We start from the raw sequence: 8343 nt of genomic DNA, 5'->3' as shown, positions 1-8343 counted from the left end.
GTAACTCATAGAACTAGAGTGTAGAGTGGTCCTCTGGATTTGAATCTCAATTACTACAATTGCAACTGTTAACTTGGCAGTAGCAAGGATTCATTTTTAGTGTATCAAGTTTTGGCGCCGTTGCGACGGGGACCAGATTTTTTACCTCTAATTTTCGGTTTCATATCTAGTCTAAGATATCTAACTCGTCTTATTTTCTTTGTTTCAGCTGATGATCCAGGTGCATGACCAGTAGACATACTCGGAGCAACGCACAAGGACCATTGCATCAGCTTACTAACGAGGAACTAGCGAGATTGGAACGACAGAACCGTCAACAGCCGAGATCAACGAACACCAACATGGGTGATCATCCAGATGATCTCACTGCTGCACTTGCACTCATGCAACAGCAGATGCAGCAGATGCAGCAGACGATCCAAGCGCAGCAAGCTGCTGCCGAGCAAGCTGCTCTGAATGCTGCGAACCAGCAGAACCAACAGGAGGAAATGGTCCAGATCGGGCAGAGAAACTTGCTGCGTAATCTGCCTGCTACGCGATCTGCCATAACCCCTCCACCGTGCACTAGGCAAGACTTCGAGATCAAGCCAGCCTTGATAAGTCTAGTGCAAAGGAAGATCTTCAATGGGCTTCCTGCTGAGATACCAATGGACCACATCGAGCACTTTGAGAAGATATGTGGTTTCACTAAAGCGAATGGAGTACCACCCGATTACATCAAGTGTACTCTGTTTCCTTTCTCTCTTGATGGGAAAGCTGCTCGCTGGCTTGATTCACTACCCACAGGATCACTCACCACTTGGGAACAAGTCCGAGATGCCTTCTTAAGCCACTTCTACACGAAATCGAAGACGGCAGCTCTGAGACAGAAGATCGTGACCTTCAAACAGCTGGTGGACGAGCCATTCTGCGATGCTTGGGAGCGATTCAATGTCTACCGCAGAGAGTGCCCACATCACGGTTTTGAGGAAGACTATCTGTTGGGAGTGTTCTACGATGGAGTAGGCTGGGAGTACAGAAACGCTTTGAACTCAGCCAGTAAGGGAGATTTCATGACTCAGTCCACTCAAGGTGCATTCGAGTTGATTGAGAACATGGCCTCAAGCTCAGCTGACAATAACCGCGAGACTGATCGCACTCAGAAGGTGAAGAGAATCGACAAAAGCAAGATTGATGAGCTCTCTGCCAAGGTCGATCAGCTGATTAAGAGTAACCAGAACCAGGTCTTCATCATGGAAGAATCCCCTCAGGATAAAGCTACCGCGGAAGGCACATCAGAGGCAGGTCAGTCGGCTGAGGATCAGCATGAAGTGAGTTATGTGAATGGGCAAGGATGGCAGTTCAAGAACTATCACCCGAACCCAAACGTGAGGAACAATCCCCACCTGTTCAACGCCCCTAAACCAGACGATAAAGCTCAAGGAAACCAGGGTCAGAACAGTGGGTACCAAAAGCCTTATGGCAATCAGGGGAGAACTTTTGTCCTCAACCCAGCTCAGAATGCCCAATTCCACAGCCAGAAACAGCCGGTTAATCAGCAAGCTGCACAACCGACTCAGACTGCTCCGCATGATGACATGTAGAGCCTCGCCAATATGATGAGCCAACTGCTCCAAGGACAGCAGATCCAGGGGAAAGCACTGAACCAGGTCACAAACGACATCAACACCAGGATGAGTCATATCTTCAATGACCTGAGTGCGAAGTATGACAATGTCTCAAGCCATATGAGACAGATGGATATTCAGATTGCTCAGACTGCTGAGAATGTGAAGAGACAGCAAGGAACTCTCCCTGGAAAAACAGACAAGAACCCCAAGGAGTGCAATGCAGTAGGTTTGACGAGTGGAAAGCAACTGCCTGATCTAGACCCCAGGAGATTCACATCGGCTGAGAAAGGGAAGCAGAAGGAGTCGGATCAACCATCTAAAGCGGTACCCACAGATGAGGAAGATGCATAACAACCTACTGAGACTGTTCCGACTGAAGCAGAGCGACCCGCTGGGGTTGTTCCACCGACTGCAGCACCTTCCTTTGCTTGTTAGTATGTACCGAAAGTGCCTTACCCTGTTCCAGCTAAGGCTACACGCAAGGATAAGGAAGAGATGAAGTGCAGGAAGATGCTGGAAGACCTAACTGTCAAGCTCCCTCTGATGAGTGGGATCCAGATGATACAATCCATGCGTAGCTTTGTCAAGGGATTGATCTCTGGGAAGATATCTGATGACAGCGAGTTTATGATTGTCTCTAAGGAGTGCAGCGCGGTGCTCCAGAACAGAAGGATCAAGAAGTTGGGTGATCCGGGAAAGTTTGTTCTCTCGGTTCAGATTGGGAGAACACTTTTCTCATGCTCACTGGTCGATCTAGGGTCGAGCATAAACCTCATGCCATATACTGTGGCTAAGCGCCTTGGATACTCGGACTTCAAGCCTACCAGGATGTCCCTAGTGTTTGTTGATCGATCTGTGAAGTCTCCAGTTGGAATCCTAGAAGATCTTCAAGTTCTGGTTGGAAACACAATTGTTCCTGCCGATTTCGTTGTTCTGGAAGTTGAGGAAGATTCCAATGATCCCCTGATCCTAGGCAGACCATTCCTCTGCACTGTTGGAGCTATCATTGATGTCCGACAAGGGAAGATTGATCTCCACCTTGGGGATATTGTGATGAAGTTCGAGATGGATCAGATGCTCAAGAAACCGATGCTGGATGGACAAACTTTCACTGTCCAAGAAGATGGTGATCCATTAGAGCCGCATGAGGGAATGATAGAGGAGATTCTCACCGAGGATCCGCTTGAACTTGCCCTAGTCAGAGCTGAATCCGAGCAGAGCTTAGAAAGTGTTGATGCTGATGCCTATGCCAAATTCATGGATTCAGCCAGGAGTATTGAGAGAATGGTGGCGAATCTAAGTCTGGGGGAGAACAGTGAGTCCAGCACAGCAACTGGAACAACCGCGCCTCAGAACCCGTCTGTTCCGGCAGCTCAGACCGATGACTCATGGAGCGAGCTGAAAGCTCCAAAAGTAGAGCTCAAACCCCTTCCCAAGGGACTTAGGTATGCATTTCTTGGACCCAATTCCACATATCCTGTTATTGTGAATGCTGACCTGAACAATGCAGAGACTGCTCTGCTCTTGTGTGAGCTGAGAAAATATCGTAAGGCTTTGGGTTATTCTCTAGCTGACATACCTGGCATTTCACCTGATCTGTGCATGCATAGAATACACCTGGAAGATGAATCGATGACTTCTGTAGAACATCAGAGGAGGTTAAACCCAAATCTAAAAGCAGGTGTGATCTATGCGATCTCTGATAGTAAGTGGGTTAGTCCTGTGCATGTAGTACCTAAGAAAGGTGGGATCACTATGATAACCAATGAAACGAATGAATTGATCCCCACTAGAACAGTTACTGGTCATCGCATGTGCATTGATTTTCGTAAGTTGAATGTTGCGACTCGTAAGGATCACTTCCCACTTCCTTTTATTGATCAAATGCTTGAAAGATTGGCTAACCATCCTTACTATTGCTTTTTAGATGGTTATTCAGGTTTCTTTCAGATTCTCATCCACCCAGATGATCAGGAGAAGACGACGTTCACATGCCCTTATGGAACATATGCATACAGGAGGATGCCCTTTGGCTTGTGCAATGCTCCAGCGACCTTCCAGCGATGCATGATGTCGATTTTTACTGATCTGATCGAAGACATAATGGAGGTTTTCATGGACGATTTCAGCGTCTATGGGAGCTCCTTTCATGTCTGTTTGTCAAATTTGTGCAGGGTGCTGAAGCGATGCGAGGAGAACCATCTGGTGCTGAACTGGGAGAAATGCCACTTCATGGTCAGGGATGGGATTGTTCTGGGACACAAGATATCAGAGAAAGGCATTGAGGTGGACAAGGCAAAGATCGAGGTCATGATGAGTCTGCAACCACCAACTTCAGTGAAGGGACACGCTGGCTTCTATAGGAGGTTTATCCAGGACTTCTCTAAGATCATGACGGATGCAAGTGATTTTGCAGTGGGAGCAGTCCTTGGACAGCGTAAAGACAAGAAGCTTCCCGTGATTTACTATGCAAGCAGAACCTTGGATGAAGCTCAGTGCCGATATGCAACCACAGAGAAGGAGCTCCTTGCCATCGTGTTCGCTTTTGAGAAATTCAGATCCTATCTGGTTGGATCAAAAGTGATTGTGCACACAGACCACGCGGCTCTCAAGTACCTACTCACGAAGAAGGATGCTAAGCCGCGGCTCTTAAGATGGATTCTCTTGCTCCAAGAGTTTGATCTGGAGATAAGAGACAAGAAGGGGGTTGATAATGGAGTAGCAGATCATCTCTCCAGGATGAAAGTGTCAGATGAGACATTTCTATATGTGGAACAACCGATGGAGTACGTCAATGCGATTGGTCTGCGCAACATGGAACAGTCGTCACCTGTCATCAAGGACTGTTCCCGCGTAGAAGGAGCATTCGTTGCAGTGATCCAGAAGGAGTACCCGAACCTTCCATGGGTTGCTGAGATTGCAAATTTCTTGGCAGCTGAGAAAGAGCCTTTGAGGTTCACTGGGAATGAGAAAAGGAAATTTCTAAGGGAGGCAAGACACTACTTCTGGGATGAGCCGTATCTCTATCGGCAAGGCAAAGATGGGATCTTCAGGAGGTGTGTTCCAGAGGCTGATATTCCAGGGATCCTTCACCACTGCCACGGTTCTTCTTATGCTGGTCACTTTGCCACTTTCAAGACAGTTTCCAAGATCCTATAAGCCGGCTTCTGGTGGCCCACTATGTTCAGAGATGCTCACACTTTCATATCTCGATGCAATTCATGCCAAAGGATGGGGAGTATAAGCAAGAGAAACGAGATGCCTCAGAACTACATTATGGAAGTTGAAGTGTTCGACTGCTGGGGGATCGATTTCATGGGACACTTCCCAGTCTCTCACAAGAACGAGTACATCCTAGTTGCTGTGGACTATGTCTCCAAATGGGTAGAAGTGATTGCTAGTCCAACAAATGATGCGCAAGTTGTAACCAAGATGTTCACCTCCATTATCTTTCCAAGATTCGGAGTGCCTAGAGTGGTTATAAGCGATGGTGGAACTCACTTTATCAACAAGTTGTTCCAAGGATTGCTTAGCAAGAATGGTGTCAAACACAAGGTTGCAACCGCCTATCATCCTCAAACAAGTGGTCAAGTGGAAGTTTCCAACAGAGAGATCAAGAACATCCTGCACAAAACTGTCAACACCACCCGCAAGGACTTGTCCCTTAAGCTTGACGATGCTCTCTGGGCGTACAGAACAGCCTACAAGACCCCTCTAGGGACCACTCCCTATCATCTGGTCTATGGCAAGGCGTGCCACCTACCTGTTGAGCTAGAGTACAAGGCCGCTTGGGCTGTCAAACTACTCAACTTCGACATCAAACCCGCCAAGGAGAGGCGAACCATTCAGATCCACGAGTTGGAGGAGATCAGGCATCTGGCCTATGAGAGTTCTAAGATCTACAAGGAAAAGACCAAGGCGTTCCATGACAAACGGATCATCAGCAGAAGCTTTGCTCCGAACGATCAGGTCTTACTCTTCAATTCACGGGTTAAGCTGTTCGCTGGAAAGCTTAAGTCCAGATGGTCCAGACCTTTCACCATCAAGGAGGTTCGCCCTTACGGAGCTGTTGTGTTGCTGGACACAAGAGGTGGAGAATTTGTTGTTAATGGTCAGCGTCTTAAGCCATATCTTGCTGACACAGCAATCGCTGAAGGTATAGAGATACCCTTAAGCGATCCCCCTCAAGCCTAATCGGCTCATTGAAGTCAAGCTAGTAACAGAAAACAAGCGCTTGGTGGGAGGCAACCCACTGGTGAGTGTAAATATTGTTTTCTTTTTGTCTTTATTCTTTCTAGGAACTAACTTGCAGGTTGAAAAATCAAGAAAATTCGAGATCACTCCAGGAGAACACTCCAGCGGTTGTTCCGCCGATTGTTCCAGGTAAGTGCTCGAACAAAAAAAAAAAAAAAAAAAAAAAAAGAAAGGAAGCGGTTTTGATGGACCTATTTAAGGCCCAAACACTCCACTTCCCCACTTCATCTCTCTCGCCGCAAACCACCCCCTTAGAACCCTAAAATCGCGATCACTCATCTCTCTCTTTCTCATCGATTTTGGTTCTAACCTCCTGGGATTCTCTTGAGATTGGGTTGTTTTGCAGGAATCACCTCTCCAATAAAGGTAATCGGACAAGAATCTCCCCCTTTAGCGCATGCAAATCGCGATTTGGGAGTGATTTCTTGGGCTCTCTCTTTCCTTTATGCTTGCGATTTCATCCTAGGTTGTAGCTCTTGATAGTATACTTGCTACTAGGATTGAACTCATGATTGATTTTCAATGGAAGAGGAACCGATTTGTTGCTTGTGATTCTTGGCCTTTGCGATTTCTACTGTTGAGATTGAGGCTTGTGTAGGTTGTCTAGTAATCGATGGACTTGGATAGAACAAGAAGATTGGATTGTTCCATCGTTGCTAGAACAACCGACGAACTGTGCTGATATTGGGTTTTCTTGTTGTTTTGCAGATGCCTCCAAAGATGAGAAACGCTAGAACCGCCAAGAGCACAGCTTCTCCAGCCGTGAGAGCTCCACCTGGTTACCCATGGCCGAACAAGAAAGAGGGCGAACCCATCGACCTCAATGATCCGATGCTCCTTGACTACAATGCTGAGGGATGGGACAAGGAGTCAGCGGGGAGATACAACCGGCTCCTTCAAGCGGAGATCTTGCCCACGCGGTTCGCTCACCAGGATACTCTAGGCGATCTCGGCCTTGACACAGAGGTGTTCGATACGATGCAGGCTATGGGAATCATGCCTATCTGTTTCCAAGCCCAGGTTCTGTACCCGGATTTGGTTAGGCAAGTGCTCGCGACGTGCCAGATCACTTATCTGAACCCCAATGAGCCTACATACGAGAACTGCTTCTTCTCCTTCATGGCCGATGGCAAGTTCTGCTCCATCTCCCTTAACGATCTGAACGAGCTACTTGAGATTGCGGACACGCCAAGGGGAGTTTCAGTGGAGAAGAAGTTCAAGCCGGCTGACACCTTCTGGGACCTCATTGCATCTGGCAAGTTCACCTCTCGCAAGGCCTACCAATCGCAAATCCGGAACCCTGCTATCCGGATCATTGCCAAGATCGTATCCAACGTCCTGTTCGCGAAGGAGTACACCTCCAAGATCACGAATGGAGAGCTCCAGGTTCTCTACACGGGTCTTGAGGACGAGATGCGCAGAGAGAAGATCACTCCGATCCAGGAAGTCAAGACCAACCCAGGGTTCCATCTCATCTCCATGTTCGCAGAGCGCAAGGATACCTTGATTCGGACTGATGACAAGAAGGATCGTTCCGGCAGTCTGCTCACTCCCTTGTTCCAGCGCTTCAACATCAACCTCAGCTCTTACACGGTTGTCTCTGAGATGGAGTACATTGATACCCCTTACCTGATCGCATGCCATATCTTGCGCGATGAGAACACCTACAAGTTCCAAGACAAAGAAGGGAACCCCCTGTACTGCAAGCTCCCTATGCATGGGTTCACAGACTTCTTGTCCCTGGAGAACATTGTGTTCTCACTCAGTGAAGAGCACCTCTGCGATGATCCGCGAGCACCGGTACAGAACGATGACGATGACATGGATGATGTGGAGCATGTGCCCCAACCGGCTGATGGTGAGTATGACCTGGAGGACTTCACCGATGTGGCCGATGATCACGCCTACAGACGCTGGATGGTTGATTCCCAGAAGAAGAACAACAGCCTCATGAAGAGGATACTCAAGGCGATCACAGGCGGCTGCATTGGAGCGCAGGAAGAGTGTACGCCACAGAGAACAAGGCGCCCAGGCAAGGAACACGCGGGAACATCGACTGGAGCAGAGAGACTGCCGCGGAATAGGAGGACAGCTGGTCACTCCGGTAGCGGCGATTCAGACTGAGTCCGAAAGGACTATTTCTATCCCTTGTCTTATCCATCTGAACTATTTATTTTTTATGTTATTTGCTTCTGTTTGGTGCTTCCTCTGATTTATTTTCACAACCAGGGATGGTGTGAACTAAGTCTGGGGGAGCGATTGTACTATTTTTGCTTGTGTGCTTTTTGAGTCAGTCCTTGTGTCATTTTTATGTTTTTATCGAGTCAGTTTTTAGGATCGAGTCAGTCAAAACTATTGTGGGAATCAGGACCTTATTTTGTGATGCTCTTTAACCACCTCGTGCTTTAACCTTCTTATTCAGTGACCTTAGCAGTGATGAAAGACCCACACATGGACCTGGAACACCCTGACTTATCTC

The 8343-nt window shown here is 47.8% G+C and overlaps 1 non-coding gene across 1 annotated transcript; it reads right to left on the bottom strand.

Moving 5' to 3' along the window:
- Positions 1–857: 857 nt before the first annotated feature.
- On the bottom strand, positions 858–964 carry LOC130503438 (small nucleolar RNA R71). The gene has a single exon (XR_008940826.1). It is a non-coding gene; the product is annotated as a small nucleolar RNA R71 (small nucleolar RNA).
- Positions 965–8343: the final 7379 nt, after the last annotated feature.

This window comes from Raphanus sativus, unplaced genomic scaffold (genome assembly GCF_000801105.2).
Source record: "Raphanus sativus cultivar WK10039 unplaced genomic scaffold, ASM80110v3 Scaffold0953, whole genome shotgun sequence".
NCBI classification, from domain to species: domain Eukaryota; kingdom Viridiplantae; phylum Streptophyta; class Magnoliopsida; order Brassicales; family Brassicaceae; genus Raphanus; species Raphanus sativus.
This window is presented reverse-complemented; position numbering and strand designations above follow the sequence as displayed.